Genomic DNA, 20035 nt, shown 5'->3' on the forward strand with positions numbered 1-20035 from the left:
GACAAAAATCAATAATTCCACAATTGCAAATCTCAGAGAATCCTCTTAGTGATTTATTGGCTGTTACATTTGGCACTTGAAGAACAAGCTATGCCACAACTTGTAAAACTGAACAACCTGAAGGACTGGTTTCTCTGCAGAGGCGATGATGAAATGCGCTGGAAGTTTCTAAACCACTTCCTCACACCCTGGGGTGGGGGTAGAGCAGTGTCTCATCTGTCTCAAGCGTCTTCCTGTCCCCATTCTAGTCAATGTCACCACCTGCTAAACTCTCCTTCAATCACCTCCATCAAGTCCCTCTGCTTCTGGTACGTCTCTCCTCTCCACTCCTCCACCCACGATCTTCACGAGTACGTTTTCGCTGGACACTTGTCAGAACCAAGAATAAAGAGCTCCGCTCCTTACGGGGCATTCCTGTCCCTCCCTGCTGTGAAGGCCACCTCCTTCCACAGCGCCTCAGCATGTTAGCACAACCACCAACCAAGCAGATGTGGCCAACTCTGGGCCTTAGAGTAGAAAGGGACTCAATCAGGTTTCCGGTGGCGGAGTTTTCAGAAGCAAAATCAGCAGGCCTTTGTTCTGAAGTACATCTGGGTAGACTCAAACCACCAACCTTGCCGCTAGCAGCTGAGCGCATTAACTGTGTTGTCCTTGGCTCTCTGCTTACCACACTGTTACTCACTCTTGGCCCATAATGCCTTCTCTCCAAGTCCCCTTCCAGGATTTGTTCAAATGCTACCTTCTATCCAAAGCTGGCCACAGTTTCTCCCAGGAGAATTAAGTCATCTTTATATACATCCCCACGGGTCCCTGGATGGTACAGAGTTTGTGCTTGACTCTAAAGGTTGGTAATTCAAACTCACCCAGAAGCACTACGGGAGAAAGGGCTGGCAATCAATTACCAAGAAGATTGCAGACCCGAGAACTCTTTGGGAGCGATTCTACTTGGTGATACAGGGGCTCAGCAGGAGCAGATTGGATTTTTTTGTTTTGTTTTGTACATTCCTACAGTACTTCCTTTTTCTCTCTCGCAAATTGTTTCACGAGTTTGTCTGACATGGGCTTTCATTGTTGTTTTTTTTAGTTTGTGAAGGTGGCCCCTTGCATAATGACCTCGTTTCGCCTGTCACTGTTCAGATCCCTTGGCAAATAGCACTGCCTACCAGTGAGTCAGTCCGTGTTCTTTGCAACCTAAAGGTTTCTGTATTTCATAACACTAATTAAATCAGCATATCAAAGGAATTTTTTTAGAAAACAACAATAATTAGCTTTGGAAAACCCCACAATATATTACTTTGCTTAGCTCAGTAAGCTCTGTGGGTTTGTTCTACTTAAAATCTTCCCAGGAAAGTGTCGAAGTCCTGAGCCGTGGCGTCGGGTGAGTGCGCAGCCTGGGTGAGCCTGGTCAAGCTCATCTCTCTCTGCCCCTCGCTCTCAAGTGAGCGTCCGCCTGTATACGCCGCCGTCTTTCAAAGTAACCAGCGAAACAACCCTGTCCCTTCCTTTGTTCCCTCTCACTCATCAAACCTTCTGTCTCCCCTGGATGGCTCTGACCACGTGGTCAGAAGATGCGAGAACCTCCACGTGTACGAACTTTCTCTGCGCCTGGCGAGGGCGCCAACAGAGCTTCTCGGAAAGCGGGCGTCTGTATGTTCCTCGTCACTACTTCCTCACCATGTATTCTTTACTTCTAGCTGAATTTACATTTCACTACAAGGTTTGCATGCAGCCGTCCTCCAACACGTTATCCGGGAATCAGGCTAGCATCTATGTGGCTCCTTTTAAAACATGTTCCCAAGGTCGCTGTGCTCTCTTGCCTTCCCGGCCTTCGGGAGAGGGGTAGAGTCTGGAGAAGGGTTCATGGGGAGTTTTGTGGTCAGGGGGTGACCACTGCCTTATCCCTCCCACTCACGTGACACTCGCGGGTCTTGCTCGCCAATGGGACAGGAAGTGTCCAACCTCACGTGACCCTAGCGGGTCTTCCTCGCTAATGGGACGTGACGTGTCCACCCCTACCTGCACGGAGGTTGGGAAATGGAGTTGGGCCATGTGCTTCGCCATGTTCCTACATGGATGCCTCCAATTTTCTCTTCACTTATCAGCGTTTCACATTTTTATGCAAGAAATTTAGGGTTCGGGTAATGCTGCTGCTATTGTAGGCATCCTCGTGGTGCTTCTGGCTCATAGCAAGGAAACACTGCCCAATCCTCACCATTCTTCTTGTGTTCGAGCCCATTGTCTCGGCCACTGTGGAAATCCCTCTTGTCTGGGGCCCTGCTCTCTTTTTGCTGCCTCTGTACATTTGTATGTATGATGCCCTGGTCACCTGGGACACTATGTCCAAAGCATGTGACGTGAAGTCTCGCCATCCTTGCCAGAGTATTCTGGCTGCGCTTCTTCCAATACAGATTTGTGTGTCTTTTTGGTAGTCTATGATACTCTCGGCGTTCTTTGCCAGCATCACAATTCAAACACATTATTCTTTGATCTTCCTTATTCAATAGCCAACCTTCATATGCACATAAAGCCAGTAACCGTGGTTTGGGTCAGGTGCACCTTAGTCTTCAAAGTAGCATCCTTGCCTTTCCACATTTTAGAGAGGTCTTGTGCAGCAAATACATTTACTCAATGCAACCCATCTTTTGATCTCTTGACTGCTATTTCCATTAACATCAATTGTGGATCCAGGCAAATCAAAGTCCTTGAAAACTTCAATATGTTCTCCATTTATCATGATATGGCCTATTGGTCCAGTTGTGAGCATTTGGTCTTCTTTACATTGAGTTGTTATCTAGACTGAAAGCTGCAGTCCTTGATCTTCAGTGATGTCACAAGTCCTCCTCACTTTCAGCAAGCAAGGTCGTGTCATCTGCATGTTAAAAAGCCTTCCTGCAATCCTGATGCCACATTCTTCTTCATATAACTCTGTTCTCTGAGTTATCTGCTCAGCGTACACATCGAGTAAATATGGTAAGGGGATGCCATTCTGACACACCTTTTCTGGTTTTCAGCCATACAGTGCCCCCTTGTTCTGTTGACACAGTGGCTCCTGATCTGTTTCCAATGGAGCCCATGCTAACCAGTCCTCTATCCCTCTCTCTCCTTGGAAAACTCTATTTTCCAAGTCACCAGTGACCTCCACCTTGCTAAATCCTACACATAATTTTCCATCCTCATCTTACTAAGCCATTAGCTAAACATAGTTTAGACGTATTGTGTGTGTGTATTAAAGATACCTTTCTTGTTCCATGACAAGAGATCTGGTACCCTATCATGCATGTCTTACAATCTTTTGTAACTATAAAACACACCTGTCATTTTACTGCTTACCTAGTAGAGCTTCTTGTCATGCTTTAAATGAATCGATCTCCTTACCATAGCCCTCAGGCATAGTATCTGTGCCTGCCCGCCCCTCTAACTCATCCTGATCACTGTCTGTCTGTGCACTCGTGCTCCGGCCACGCGACCCTTTGGTCTGTGGCTCAAACACCCCCGGCTTGCTCTACTGTGATGTGTCTTCACCTAGGTTCTTCTTAAAGCATTCAGACCTACACCTCCCCAGGTCTGACATGTCCCGATATGTCTTCCTTTTCCAATTTTGCCTTTTCAGTGACTGCTGCTGTGGTCAACAAGTGCGCCAACGTGAGCCAGAATTCTAAGGGCATCCCAGCTTCTTTCCTTCAACTCTCACCAGCTGAGACTCATTTTCTATCCTAAGCTTTGACCATTGCTACACAGAGAAAGCCACTAAGTAGATACAAAATGTCTAGGACAGGGGTCCTGAAACTTTTTAAAACAGGGGGCCAGTTCACTCTCCCTCAGACCTGTTGGAGGGCCAGACTATAGTTTAAAAAAATATGAACAAATTCCTATGCATGCTGCACATATCTTATTTTGAAGTAAGAAAAACAAACAGGGCAAAAATACCCGCGGGCTGGATAAATGTCCTCAGCGGGTCGCATGTGTGTGGCCCACGGGCCGTAGTTTGAGGACACCTGGTCTAGGGCCTACAGCATAGGCAAGCCCCTCAAAAATACCAAACTCACTACCATCGAGTCCATTTTGACGCACGGTCACCCTATAAAACAGAGCAGAATGGCGTCTGTGAATGTTCCAGGCTATGACTCTTTAAAGGAGCAGCACGTTTCCTCTTTCTCCTGCTGCGTGGCAGGTGGTTTCAAACTGCCCACCTTGTGGTTACAGCCCGACGTATAACTCACTCGACTACCAGGACTCCTGAGCACAAGCAGAGAAAAGGGGAAATTGCTCGACTCACAATTCAGACAGGAGTCTGAGGGAAGGCACAACAGACCTGTGTGGTATGAGCAATGTTTCCCAGTGCTGATATGGTCCAGACCACAAAATCCCACAGTCCTTGGCCACTCTGACCTCATGGACATCTCACTGAAAGTGAACTGATGGCATCCCCAAATGAGGCAGCACCTCAAGAAACCAAGAAGGCAATACTATTACCATCAAGTTGATGCTGATTCATCGTGACCCTATCAGACAAAGTGAGCCTTCTTTCTGGGGTTTCTATGCAGGAGAAGACTGGCCACCTTCCTCCCTGGGAACAGCTGGCAGGTGAGAACTGCAGATCTTCTGGTTCGCAGTGCAGCGTTTAGCCCACTTTGCTATCAGGACCTCGAAAGGGAAGCGATGAGAAGGCCTTGGTCCTCGTCTCCCGGGGGTACGTCATCTGCTGGTGGGAGATTTCGCCGGTAAACCCAAGTCAGAGTAACGTTGCATTGAGTTGAAGTCCTCTTTCCGGGCTGAATTTGGGCTAATTCTTTCTGATCCTTGATCCCTAGACCTTGTCTCAAATGTTCTTTTTTGATTAGTTGTAGCTCATGTCCTACTCCACGGCTCTCCATGAGAGGGCTTAGCATTGTTTCCTCGCTCACTGAAATCTCTCCCCACCTGCACCTGTTTTCCATACTGCCACCAAGGCAGGCTCTGCAGCATGGAAACCTCATGCATGTGTCATCCACAGACAGCATACACGGCTCTCCTTTATCCAGGGGCCCTGGGCAATGCAAATGGTTAAGCTCGGCTGCCATCCCCAGAAGCATACTAGCAACCTGAGGCCCAAACCCCAGCCCTGGAAACCCTGGGGAGCCTGAAAACCCAAATGTCTACTCTGCCACACTGGGGGTGACCAGGGGTCAGAATGGGTCTGTGGCAAGTGTGTTTGCTTTGTTTTCATTGCTTGAATCCACAGGAAAAACTCGATTGCTTGTTTTCCCCCTTTATCTACCCTGGCTTGCACTGGTCTGTCTCCACCGCCAAAGCCGTCTTCTCCATCCACATCTGAGCACAACGCGTTCTTTCCTTCGCAGCCACTCGCTTGCCTTGTTCCACCTATGCCTCCCCCAACCCCAGCATCCTACGTAGAGCTTCCTCCTTCCCTAACACCAAGGCGACCCTAGGAAATGCAGAGTTCCTTCCTACTGGCCCCTTTGTGTCCGTTCCACACCCCACCCCATCCCTGGTGGCCACACTGCACCGAATCTTGGAGTAGATGTCTGTATCTCTCTCTCCACTCTACTGTAGCACAGTGGATCCTTACCAAAGATCCTTTGAAGAAAGGCATGGGGTCATTTTCCCTTTATTGGGACATCTAATTTAGGGCTTAGGTATATGTGTTCAACCCATATTCTTGAAGGAGTCCGTTAAAGAATGAACAACCAAGAAAAAATACGAGATGGCACCACTGATCACAGATACAGAAACACTACAATAGGGGTTAAAATTTGCTTTAAAGGTGATTAGGGATCCTAATAACTTTGGATATGGATGGAATTGGGAGGACAATAGGATTGGAGAAATTATTTATGTTAGGTGGAAATTAGAGCAATCCATCGATGAAAAGGCATAAAATGCTGGCCTGATGAGATTTGCAAATTTCTGTCATATATTGATTTGGTGGTTTGTCGATAGCTAGAAGAGCAAGAGATGACTTTAAGCTACCTTTTCTTAGTAAATAAGCTCTAAGAGATGACCCAGGGAAAGCAAACCCCACTGAAAATAGCATTCTGTTCATCAGGGCCTCTGAGATGTGACCCACCCAAGCAGCTATTGGGCTTCTTCTGCCATTTTATATTTCCTCTTTAATCAGATCGTGAATGCTACAGTTTTCAAGTTGCAAGAGATTTAAAAGGCACTGTGATTAATGGACTTGATCAGGGTCTGCTCTTGGTTAACCATGGCGCTCCGCTCCACGTTTCACACCCACATCACACCATTCCCCTTTATTACAGGAACTGAAGAATGTGCCGGCCTGCCAGGCAGCAGGGTAATTTATGAAAAATATCTTGTTAAAGGGAGAGTGTATTAAGCTTGAAAATAACTCAGAGACCCGCTGCTTTCATTTTAAACAGGCTGTGCAAATATAATTAAATGGTAGGTCATATTCACAGCATCCAATTTTGGAGAGGGGACGATAGATGGATGATGGAAGGTGTGCTGGTGGCGAGTTGGTTCAGCGCTAGGCTGAGCTGTAATGGCAGTGTGTGGCCTCACCAGCCACCCCACAGCAGAAAGATGTGGCAGTCTGTCTCCATGAAGAACCACACAGCCTTGGCGACACTGACAGGCAGCTCTGCTCTGTCCTGTAGGGTCCCACTGAGTCGGAGTCAACTCACCAGCAATGAGTGCTAGTGGCATACAATCCCCAAGTCCCAGAAAATATTAAACCAGATTTATCAAGACAGGGAATTATACTTTGCTTTCAACATGAAACAAGAGTATTGATTAGGTTTCAAATGAGCCCATTTTCAAAAGACCCCTTGTAACTGCTACACATGTTTCCATACACCATTTCGTTCACACATATTTATTGAAATCTCCTGCATGTCTACATTCTAATGAGCACTGCACATAGCAGTGGGCAAAATAAACAAAATCCCTGTCTTTTTGGAGCTTATATTCTAGAAAGGAAAGAGGTCAACACACAAGAAGGAGACTTTTAGCTTATAAGACGTTTTAGGAAGTAAGTAAATGAAGGAAAGGCATCTTCAATAGGATGGTCATGCCTGTCTGCAGGAGGTTATGTTGGGGGAGAGATCTCACTGTGACAGGGAGGCAGCTACCTGACCATCTATCCCACTGCCTGAAACAGTACAGCCACTGGTTGTGTGTTGTGCAGCAATCCACGTGGTCAGCAGTTTGAACCCAACAGCCGCTCCACGGAAGGAAGACTGAGCTTTCCACTCCTGATACAGTTCCAGTCTCGGAAACCCACAGGGAGTCGCTGGGAGTCAGCACTGAGTTTGATTTTGAGTTTTTAACCTTTTGGAAATTCATTTTTTCTCATTAGTAAAAGAAGAGTGCTGGACCAAATTCCTTCTAGATGTAATGCTTAATAACTCGAACTACAAAGTGAAGTGGTTTTTTTTTTTTCTCTCACCCATTGGATGGAGAAGCTGGAGAGACAGAAATGGAAAGCAGAAATCTTTTTGGAACGGGGTCGTTGGAACAGACAAAGGAAAGTTGTAGCTGTGGCATCTTGTAGCTCTTTTGGTAACAAAAAGAGACACAATCCGTCCCTGGTTGGACCAACAGTTTCAAAGCCTCCACCCCACGCAATCTTTGCCTTTGGATTCTGAGTGTAGCCCAACTGATGCGGGTGGTCACCTCAGATGTCCACAAACACCTGTCATCTGATCATCACTGGAAGCTGTGAGATAAAGAGCAAAGACTTATTAGGGGCATCTCTGCAATGTCCATCTCCCTCAGAACCTGCCGGCACAGCCAGAAGAGCCGTCCAAGAGCATATGCAGGGCTGGATGGGACTCAGTGTGTCTTCAGATAAATGCATGATCCTACTTCACAATAGCATTAAAACCAGGCCCCGGGCCTATAAAAATGTCTCTCTCTTTTACAGAAAGTAGTTCAAGTTTGGGGCGTCAGCCATAACACTGGTAGTTATATGTTACTGAGATATTGTGAAGTTGGATGATAAATGATTAAAATTCACTTTGTGGATTTAAAGTGCTTCGTAAATATTTCATCCCAAGTGACTTTAGCTTAGAATTTCTGACTCCATTTGGACTTGTCTCTATCTGAGTCACACAGGGTCCCTGTTCTATGTGTAAATATTTAATGTCCCACACTAGGCTTTTCAGAGCCTCTCAGTGGCTGGTGGTGTGCTCTTGGATCTTCTCACCTGGGCAGGCAGGGACACCTGGGCAAAGCAAGAATTGTATTGGGAGTGATTGAGGGTTTTCCATGCCCTGCAGTGAAGATGGAACGTATGTGGAGATGTGACCTATGCCAGATGGCAGGGATGGAGGGGTGGCCCTGCTTGGATTTCAAAGTAGGATAGTCCTTCCAGAGAAAAGCCCACAGTAACCCAGCACTTCTGGTCTACCCCTCAGCTGCTCATCAGCCACACTCCAGACCTCACCCCCAGGCCAGGAACAACGCATGTCCCTAAGCACGCTCCCTTCACGGTCCCTTCTACAGACCCCACGATGGTCGTGTCCCACTCAGAAAAAAGAAGCTTGTGTTATTTCAAGTCAGGGAGATGTGGGGGCTATTTTTTTTTTCGCCAAATGAACTCGTTCTTTGCTGACTTAACTATATCCTGTATTTGATGAGAAAATGTTTTAGGAGGCATGACCATTCTCAAAGAACATTGGTAGTTCCAATCTTGGAAAGGAAGTAGGCAGATGCTCTGCATAATAATGGAGAAGAGGGAAAGCTCCGGATAAAAGAGGAGGAGGAGGTGCAGGAGGAAGAGGAAGAGGAGGAGGAAGAATGGGTGGAGACACGTTCAGGCAGCCTCACATGTTACACTCCAGATGGAAAAAGAACAATGAAGCCCTGACTCACAAGACATCGGGGGACTGACAGAAGTCCATCACAAGGAGACAAGCATCGTCTGATCCCACTTACACGAAATACTTACAGTCTGGTAAACTGAGAGCCACCAATTATGAGTGGTTTCCAAGGAGAGGCAGGAGAAGGGAAAGGGAGTTCTTTCCTCGGGGAGCTGTGGGCTTGTTAAAAGTGAAGAAAGCATTGGGACATTCTGGTGGCCCAAAATTGCGGTGACTCTTGCACAGCCTGGTGAACGTAATTGCTCTAACCTCATGGCGCATGCAACGATGTCGGATGACAAATGTTTTGTCACTCGGGGCTACTGGTGTGGTTCAGGGCTACAGAGCAAATTCTAACTCGTGACAATAAAAATTCGATTCCATTCCATTTTTCAGCCCAGCTCCTGATGACCCATGTCAGAGGACAGCGGTCCTAAGGCTCTTCATGCTGGGATCTCGGGAGGCAGACCACCAGGACTTCCTTTGGAGCTTTGACCCACCAGCCTGTCAGCTCGCAGCCAGCCTTTTGCCTCACCTGGGACATCTATATATATAGTTATCCCAACAATAAATTTGTTAAAGCCTGCAGTCTCGAGGATCGCCACATCTATTTGGAAATTCAAATACGAATAAATGATGTTCAGAGTCATGAGGGCAGAGGTTTGGTGGCAGATGTGGAAGAACTTCGTGGGAAAATCAGGGCTTGCCTGATCTCTAACTCGCTGCCATGCTGACTCACAGTGAGGGGCCCACGTTGGGTTTTCAAGACTGTAACTGTTGATGGGGAAAGAAAGCATTTGGTGGTTTCGAACTGCTGTCATTTCAGATTGCAGCCCAGCCTGTCACCACGGACCTAGGAATCACCTGATAAGAAGGTTAGATGATGGAAGGAATCCCTGGATGGTGCAAATCGTAACTGCACTCAGCTGCTAACGGAAAAGTTGGAGACTTGAGTTGGCCCAGAAGCACTTGGTAATCTAATTCCAAAGGTAAAAATGATACAGTTATTGAAGACCTTTAGATCACAGCTACTGTCTGGCACTCAAAGGGCTACCAACTCAGAGCCAACTGGACAGCAACGGTTAGTGCTTGCTAAGGTAGAAACAAAATCCTCGGGGCGGGGGTGGTGGTGGCATGAACAGGTTTGGTCTGCATTATCGTTTTTCAGTTTTATCAACCTACAAGGCTAGTGATAAAGCAAGCATGGGCCAGGGGGATCCAAGTCAACAGGATGTCACTGATACCGAGGGACTGCATTGCAAGTGTGGAGGCAGGGGCCCCTTTTGGACTGCAGACAGGTAGGAGGTATGTGAGTGGTAAGATCACAAGAGAGTTGGAAGGCCACACATTGCAAACCACAAACGCAAAACATTTTTGCTAAATTTTTGTGGATTTTATGTGAAACTTCAGTGTTACAATAAAGCTGCTGGCCAGCAAGGACCTGGCTCTGTTCATCTCCCTGGCCCTGGATGCCTCATGGGCCAGTGCCATGCGTAGACCCTATGCATTCAGCATGGTCCTGTCAGCTGCCATCAACTCCATTCTGACCCAAAGCAACGCGTTAGATCAGAAAAGAGCTGCACAATCGAGCTTCCGAGGGTACGATCTTTACAGAGCCACGTTGTCACCGCTTTCTCCCACGGAGCAGCTGGTGTATTAGAACTGCCAACCTTTCTGTTCAGCAACTGAGCACATTAACCCCAGTCAGGCCTCTGGGGATCCCCACACACTGCCCAAGTTCAAGCAGTAACTATAGAACGTAATCAATGAAGCATCGCATCCCCTTGAGGCCACCGGGGGCAGCATGACTTAACCAAGGTAGTGGGAAGCTTCAGAATCGGGCTGGCGCTGAGATTTCCCCAAACCAGTAGGTGCTGAGATGGTAGCCTCGGCCCTCCTTTTCAGGAGTCCTGCTGGTCAGATGGTTACTGCTGGGCCACTAACAGCAAGGACAGCAATCCGAACACAACCGTCACTCCGCAAGAGAAAGGGGGGCTTCTTAGCCGAGTAAACCATTCCTGTCTCAGAAATCCCAGGGGCAGTCTTAACCCAATGGCAGTGAGCTTTTTGGTTTGGTCGGCATTTTCTTTTTTTTTTGGTTTGTGGAATACCTTTTACTTTATTTTATTTATTTTTTTATTTTTATTTTTTAACAATTTATTAGGGACTCATACAACTCCTATCACAATCCATACATACATCAATTGTATAAAGCACATCTGTACATTCTTTGTCCTAATCGTTTTCAAAGCATTTGCTCTCCACTTAAGCCCTTTGCATCAAGTCCTCTTTTTTCCCCTCCCTCCCCGCTCCCCCCTCCCTCATGAGCCCTTGATAATTTACAGATTGTTATTTTGTCATATCTTGCCCTATCCGGCGTCTCCCTTCACCCCCTCCTCTGTTGTCCGTCCCCCAGGGAGTAGGTCACACGCAGATCCTTGTAATCGGTTTCCTCTTTCCAACCCACCCTCCCTCTACCCTCCCAGTATCGCCACTCATACCCCTGCTCCTGAAGGGATCATCCGCCCTGGATTCCCTGTGCCTCCAGCTCCCATCTGCACCAGTGTGCATCCTCTGCTCTATTGGTCAATGTTTTCAAGGGGCCTCAGCAAACACATGGAGTTGAGGCAACCTAGTCAAAAAGGTTTACAGCAATTTTACACTGGTTCATTTCCCAAGTGGGTGATACCCACCGAGGGCATTTCCAGCCCACGGGATCTCTGTGTCAAATGCAGAAAAGCTAAGTGCACTTCATAGCAAGACAAGGTGGTCGCCTTCAGCAAACACCTTCCCGATCCAAGGAGGTTTGGGTGGGGGGGGAAGGAAGGTTCCTTGTTAATGGGCCGGGGACTTCGGATCCAGTGTTGAACACCTGGGGAAGTTTCTCCACCCTCCACAGCGCTCAGCAAACCCAAAAGGTCTTTGGTAACTAGGGGATAAGGCCAGGGAGCCATTGAGAAGCCCTGCAGCCAGGCCTCCTGGCAGCTCGCTCAAAGCTTCTTGCTTGCTTGCCTGTTTGACTGGCGTGTTCCCTGCAGCCCCTGGGCAGTACACGCTGCTGGGTTCAAGGCCGGACGGTCCACCTAGAGGGGCCTTTGGAAGAAAGACTGGCAGACTGTTTCCAGAGAGCTGCTGCGGACACCGTGCGGAGGCATCTAGCTGGACTCTGACAAACCCCAGGTGGCCTTGACCGTTACTTACTGGTGTAGGCGCTCCCATCACCTGCCAACAGAACCCTTCCTTGGAGCGCTGCTGCGCATGCCTGGGAATAAACCTACAGGCTCTCCCCAGGAGGCGGCGCGCCTGTTCTCCTTCCTTTGACCACAGCCTGGGCAAGCCTGCTTCTAGTAGCCGGGAACCTGATTTCTGGTAGGAAAGCACCATCTGGTGGGGGTGGGTGAAACTGCTCCCCTCCGATGTCTGTGCAGGATGATGAGTGAGCATGGAGGGGTGCTCCAGGAGAGCGCAGCATTCAAAGACAGCCGGCTCCCGCCTTAAATGTCTGACTCTCCGTGCAGCCTGTGATTCATCTTAAAACCCGTGGGAAGCATCCCGCAGTGTCTTCTTGGTTTCCTGGTCTCCTTTGTCCACTTGGCAGTTAATTCGTTGTCTGCGGAGCCATCATCGCCTTCTCTGCGGGCGATCCTGGTTCAATTCCCCCATTTGTCAGTGGGGACTTCGGTGGTCCACTCATGAACAAGTTTCAGCATAGCTTCCGGACTAAGACAGACTTGGAAGAGAGAGCTAGTGATATGAAAAGTAGCCAATGAAAATTCAGTGGATCCCAATGGTTTGCCCCCACACTGATCATGGGGATGGCGTGGGACTGAGCTCTGCCATCCCAGGCTTCAGGCTCCACTGATAAAGCTCCAAGGTGTGCTGTCTGTCTGTCTGTCTGTCTGTCACCTTTAATTGTGAGTAATCCCGAGAGCCTGCTCCAGTAGGAAAGTGGAATTTGACCTTATGACACTGGGGACAGGCAGAAGGGGCTCTTCAGTCCCATTCCATCTGGCTGGTGCTGCTTTCTGCCTGCTGGCTTGGGCTGCTTCCTGCGCACCTGGGAGACAAAGTCTGCCCTTGGCACTGGATCTGGCTTCAGACTTGGTCATAATAATGTGTTGTCTCTGAATATTGCTTCTGATGGCCAAACCGGAGTGAGATGCCACGTGTAACTTGGGGACTCATTTCGCAAACTTGGCCGAGGCCACATCATCCAGGGTGTAGCAGCTCAGCAAAAGGGCTGTCGTGAACTGGAGAGACCGCCCTCTCAAAGGGTCGACTGCAGTCTGCGAAGGGAACTGGAGTGTCCCTAGAGCAGACCTGTCCTGAGCCTATTTGAAGGCTCTGGCAAGGGCTGAGCCACAACTCCGCCCTTTACTCCAGGGTGGGTGGGCAGGAGGCGAGTGGAGAACAAGCGTTGCAGCGGTGGAATGAGGCATGGCACAGCCTCCATGACGGTCCCAGTGTTTGCTGGGAGTTTGACGGGAGGAGAATTTCGCAGGCTGCATGATTGTTCAGGGGTGCTCTCGGGACCTAGAGGGGGATGGAGAGAAGCAGGAGTGGACAGATGGAGAAGTTGAGTTGCCGTGCAGGCCCCAGGTCAGCCTTGAAGACCGCTTGCTTTCAAGGACCTCTGATGTTTCCCCAAGTTGGGCTAGGATAGCCTGGCCTTTAGGCTTCTGCCTCATCAGTCATCAGCCTGGTGGCTGTGACCTTCGACCAGACAGGTCTGCTAGCTTTGGGGCGGCGGCTCTTTGACTCTGAGAGTCCTTGGTCTATGAAAACTACCTGTGATCTTCATCCCTCCTCGTTACATTCTCAAGGGAGCATCTTCCTCCTCCTTTACTTTCTTGCCCGCTGTCAATGACACCAGCATCGTCCACCTAAATAAGTACACAAAGCCACCCTGAGTGGACCGCGGATGGGGTAAGACACAGCGAGGGAGACGTCAACATTGGCTCCCACGTTGTATTTTGTCTTTTCTACTTCCTCTTCATTCCCACCTTCTCAGTCAGTGGGCCTTCATTTTCCAGGAAAATAAGCAACTGGACAGACGGATTCACATGACGGTGTGAACGGCGGCCGAGTAACCGTTTCTGGCCTGTGCGATATGCTTCGGCCCTACCCCTATCTCCTCCACCAAGAGTGTTGCTGTATTGGGGCTGGGACACTCTCCTACCTGGTCTCCGGCCTTCGTCTCTTCCCCACTCCATCCCAACCACTGAGGCCACATCGATCATTTTTAAAAGCACTTCCCTCGAGCCACACTCTTGTTCAGGAGTGTACAATGTCTCCCAGCTCCTCAGAGGCCCAGTCTAGCATCATGCGGAGAGGCCCTGAGGGCAGTATAGCTCAGAGATGAAAGCGCAGCGCAGGGTCCCATCTACCTGGTGTGAACCACTACGGCTCCATCACTTACTGGCTCTATGATTTTAGGTAAAGCATTAACCCTCTCCAGCCTCAGTTTCTCCATCTGCTATAAGTGGAGAAAATAACATAATCTGCTATACAGCTTAAATTAGTTCATCTACTTAGCACACCTGCAGCCGTGGAACACTGACTGGCATGTAGTGAATGCTCAAGAATATTAGTACCAAGTGCTCTCAGTCGTAGGAAGCCTGATGGCACAGTGGTGATGTGCTCAATTGTCAGTGATCTGAAGCCACCCAGCAACTCTGAAGAACAGAGATCTGCACCCATCAAGATTTCTACGTAGGGAAACCTCTGGGGTAGTTCTCCATTCTGTTATCAAGGTTGTTATGAGTTGGGCAGCAACAACTCTTACTAGTGTGATTATTCACTGAGTACCAAATAACTACATGACCGTGGACATTTTGCCTTGCTAGAGAGGGATCTCCATTTCTTTATCTTCACACAAAAAGAATTTCCTAGATCATCTTTCATGTTCCTACAAGTGGCAGCATTCGGTTTCTCTCATGTTCATCATGCCATGCATGATGACAGTCATTGGGGGCTTGTTTTATATGATAAACCTTTGATTCTACTCCTGCCTAACCCAGAGCTCATCCCTGCTCCTCTTCATATGTTGTTGAATTATAGAGTATATCTGGAGGTAAATCTACTACAAATACTCTCTTTAAAGTGTTCATGAGACAAGATGCCACTTTGAATACTGAGGAGTGTCTGACACAAGCTACGACAACTTCCTGAATGCAACCAGGCCCCTTGAGCGATGACTCAGGACCATTGTCTAGGAAGACACAGGTTCACCTGCGTAACACAGCTCATGAAGAGAGAGTTCCATACCCTACTGTGTTGAGCAGTGACTGAGGTCTTAGTAGCTCATGAGTGGCCATCGAAGGAGCACATATTGGTGTCTCTCTGTCCAGAGGAAAGAAAAAGGAGGAAAATCGAAAACAAGTCGAAATACTCAGTCCAATGAACTAAGAAACCACATGTAAATCAGACTCAAGGACCCTGAGACCTTAACAAGATTGTGTCCCACTGAAAACTCCCCTGAAAGTGATCGCATTGGAAGGAAATGGGTAGACTGAGAGAAGGATGTGGACAAACCTCAAATTCATGAAGGAAATCAGGTTTTCTGGTCAGACTAGCGGGACTCCTGAGACAGTGGCCCTTGATCGCACTTCAGTCTGGATCCCAACTCAGTTACTTAGCTTAACAGTGATTTAATGTTTACTTGTTTTTTAATCATTTTATTGGGGGCACTTACAGCCTTATAACAATCCATACATCAATTGTATCAAGCATATTTTTGCATATGTTGCCATCATCGTTTTCTAAATATTTACGTTCTATTTCAGCCCTTGGTATCAGCTCCTCTTTTTACCCTCACTCCCCACTACCACCCTCATGACTCCTTGATAAATTATATATTATTTTTGTTTTTGTATCTCACACTGACCATGTCTCCCTTCACCCACGTTTCTGTTGTTCATCCCCCTGGGAGGGAGGATTATGCATCAATCATTGTGATCAGTTCCCCCTTCCTTCCCTCCTTCTCCCACCTTGTCCCTACCCTCCTGGTATCACTCCTCTCATTTCTGTTCCTCAGGGGTTTATCTGAGCTGAAATCTGTGTATCATGAGCTCTTATCTGTACCAGTGTACATACTCCAGTTTAGCCAGAACTGAAAGGCAGCTAATGCGTTAGTCTGGGTACTTTAGAGAAACAAATCACAGAAACTCATGTATAAGAGGGAACTTTATATAAAGTTTAAGTGCACATCAAGAAAAAATCCCAACCCAGTCCTGCCCAAGCCCACAAGTCCAACATTAACCCATTAAGCCGTATGTCCAACACCAGTCCACAAAGTCCTTCTCCATCTCACAAAACAGACACAATGATGCCGACTGCAGGAGGAAAGCCGAGTCTGTGAATGTGTAAATATCTCAGCGCTGGCAGGGGTCTCCACATGGCTGCTCCAGCACCCAGGGCTGTATTGGGGTAGGTCCATGAGGCTTCTCCTTGGGGGTGTCTTGCAGGAAGTCAGCCTTGCAAGCTGAAACAGGGAACTGACTAAGGCAGGTGCACCCTGGTCCGACCATCAGAAAGCAAGAGACCAGAGAACTAGAAAGGTGAGGATCACTGATCCATTTATCCCTCCTCCCTTCAATTAACCCCATATGTGTTTATCGGCGGGTTGACACAATAAACTAATTACCTCAGGGAAGGTGGGTGGGGCGAAGCCTCAAATAACCAGAGCAGTATTACATGTTTCATTGGTGCTATACTACGCCTTGGTTGTCTCATCCCTTCCTTGTGACCCTTCTGTGAAGGGATGTCCTATTTTCTACAGATGGGTTTGGGTCTCTGTTCTGACCCACCTCATTCTCAACAGTATGTTTTTTGTTTGTTTGGGTTTTCTGGTGCCTGTTATCTGATCCCGTCTACACCTCTTGATCACACAGGCTGGTGTGCTTCTTCATATGGGCTTGGTACTTCTGAGCTAGATGTTCGCTTGTTTAATTTCAAGCATGTAAGACCCCAGACGCTATATCTTTTGATAGCTAGGAACCATCAGCTTTCTTCACCACATTTTCTTTTTTTGTATTTTTTAATTTAATTTATTTTTTAAATCGTTTTATTAGGGGCTCATACAACTCTCACCACAATCCATACATATACATCAGTTATGTAAAGCACATCTGTACATTCTTTGCCCTCATCACTCTCAAAACATTTGCTCTCCACTTAAGCCCCTGGCATCAACTCCTCATTTTTCCCCTCCCTCCCCGCTCCCCACTCCCTCATGAACCCTTGATAATTTATTAATTATTTTGTCATATCTTGCCCTGTCCGATGTCTCCCTTCACCCATTTTTCTGTTGTCCATCCCCCAGGGAGGAGGTCACATGTAGAACCATGTAATCGGTTCCCTTTTTCCAACCCACTCTCCCTCTACCCTCCCAGTATTGCCACTCATTCCACTGGTTCTGAAGGGATCATCTGTCCTGGATTCCCTGTGTTTCCAGTTCCTATCTGTACCAGTGTACATCCTCTGGTCTAGCCAGACTTGCAAGGTAGAATTCGGATCATGATAGTGGGGGGGTGAGGGGGGGAAGCATTTAGGAACTAGAGGACAGTTGTATGTTCTATCGTTGCTGCATTGCAACAATGTCTGGTTTGTCTCCTCCCCTAGACCCCTCTGCAAGGGACCCCCAGTGACCGACAAATGGGCTTTGTGTCTCCACTCTGCACTCCCTGCCTCATTCACCATGGTAAGATTGTTTTTGTTATGATGATGCCTTATACCTGATCCCTTCAACACCTCGTGATCACACAGGCTGGTGTGCTTCTTCCATGTGGGCTTTGTTGCTTCTGAGCTAGATGGCCGCTTGTTTACCTTCAAGCCTTTAAAAACCCAGATGCTATACCTTTTGATAGCCGGGCACCATCAGCTTTCTTCGCCACATTTGCTTACGCACCCATTTGGCTTCAGTGATAGTATCATGGAGGTCTGCTCCCAATGATATGATTTTTTTGTTCTTTGATGCCTGATAACTGATCCATTTGGCACCTCGTGAACACACAGGCTGGTATGCTTCTTCCATGTGGGCTGTGTTGCTTCTGATCTAGATGGCCACTTGTTTATCTTCAAGCCTTTAAGACCCCAGATGCTATATAATTTGATAGCCAGGCTCAATCAGTTTTCTTCACCACATTTGCTTATGCACACATTTGTCTTCAGTGATTGTGTGGGGTCTGCACTCACACTCCCACCCTCCTACTGGGTGGATGAGTGCCCTGCACCCCCAGTGCATTGTCTCCCTCTTCCCCTACCCCTTATCACACCCCACCCCCTTTCCCCTTCTTTGTGTTGGAATCACAAGTACATCCTTGGTTTGGTTTGTCCCTCCCTCACCCCCCCCACCCCTCCGACTGCCTGTACCTCAGCCTGTAAAGTGTAAGATAAGTAGCTCTCTTTCTATACACACACTGTGCTGATTAGACTCATCGTGTACTTGTCCTTTTGTGATTGGCTAACTTTGCTTAGCATAATTTCCTCCAAATCTTCCCATGAGACAATGTACTTCATGCAATCATCAGTGCTTTTTAGGGATGCATAGTACTCCATTGTGTTATGTGCCAGAGTTTTCAGATCCACTCGTCTAGTTTTGGAAATTTAGGTTGTTTCCAATTCTTTACAATTGTGAATTGTGCCGCAATAAACATTGGAGCACAGATGACTGGTCCTGGTCTATTTATTTCTTACCTCTTCTGGGTAGATGCCCAGTAGAGAGATTGCTGGGTCTTGTGTTTTGCTTTGATACCTCATCTATTAATCCTTGTATTTCCCTTTGATGGGTGGACTGCATCCCCTCTATCGTGGACTTTATCTCTTCCATCACTGTGTCTTTATTCTGCGTTGCTTCTCTCATAACTTGCATTATTCCAAGCATTCCAAAGATTTCTTTTGGTTGAAGATCAGCGTGTGTCTCTTCTATCAGAGTTAGGACTTCCTCTGCTGTTGCGTTTTGTCTTGTGTTCTTGTTCAGGGTATTGAAGCGTGTTGCTGTCTGTGTGTTGTTTTGGGAGAACTGAGCGCCATGTTCCCCGGAGATGGAGTGGTCCTGAGCGCTTTGTCTATGGGGCTGCTAAGAGTGGTTTCGGGGACTACCTGTGGCCCAATATAGTGGGGTGTTGGGCTGATGTTTAGGCAAAATGCTGTAGAGAATCAGTGACTGGAGACGGTTGGGGCCCACAGAAGGTGTGTTGAGGCAGGTATGCCACTGAGTCTGGTTGGGGTGGGCCTGTAGCATGGGTACAGGTCTGGTCTGGACTGCCTGGCCAAAATTCAGTCTTTTAAAGACTCTGTGAAGCCCAAAATGTATAGAACCAGTTTTTGTCCTGGGCTGTGGCTTTCAGCCCCTAGATTTTCCTGTTTTGTTATGTTAAAATCCTAAGCTGTGCTCTGAGGAGTAGAGTCCTGCATAACTTGTTATGCTAATATTATGCTAATGGACCAGGTTTCTGGTGGCTTACATTTAAAGTTACCCAAAGGAACACCACCTGGAATTGTAAGCATTTAAAAAGATTTTTTTCTTTTTAGAATGGGGTCTTGGGGTGCCCTGTTATCAGGGCTGTGCTTCACTGGTCCCCAAGGAAGGGGGACCAGATTAGCAAAGTGGCTCTAAGGCCAACTGGATCTGAATTGTTCCTGAGCTGCATTCCTGTGTCACCCTTGGATCAGTCCTGCACAGTTATGTCATGGGTAAATATCCCAGGGACTCCTCATTTGCTGAAAATTGGTAACTAATTTTCACTTGTTACCTACGCTGGCAGGCATGGAGCTGGGGAGAGTGGGAAATGGGAATTATTGATATAGTCACTCCATTCCTGGCTGGTGAGGGAGAATACAAGTGTGGGGTGGAAAGCAGAGAAGGGAACTCAGGTTTGAGATCTTGTGGCCAGTTCTCAGAGGCTCTCCAGGAGCCTGGGATTGTGACCACCTTTAGACAGCAGCCTTCTTGTATCTTGGGCATAGGAAGAGGTGGTGGATGCCATCCCACTGGATCTGGTGAGGGATTAGCACCAGTTAACTAAGGGCATTTCAGACAGTTCTAGAATCACTCCATGGGCAAAAATCGTAGGGGGAGGTCTGAACCAGACCCTAGAACACTGAATCTATTTTTAGCACCCAGCCTCCCAATATTGTCCTCCTTACCTCTTCATTTTCTGATCTAATAACAGGAGCACCAGGTGGATGATTCCACCTGGACGCCATCTTGA

This window comes from Tenrec ecaudatus, chromosome 13, assembly GCF_050624435.1.
Source record: "Tenrec ecaudatus isolate mTenEca1 chromosome 13, mTenEca1.hap1, whole genome shotgun sequence".
NCBI lineage: Eukaryota > Metazoa > Chordata > Mammalia > Afrosoricida > Tenrecidae > Tenrec > Tenrec ecaudatus.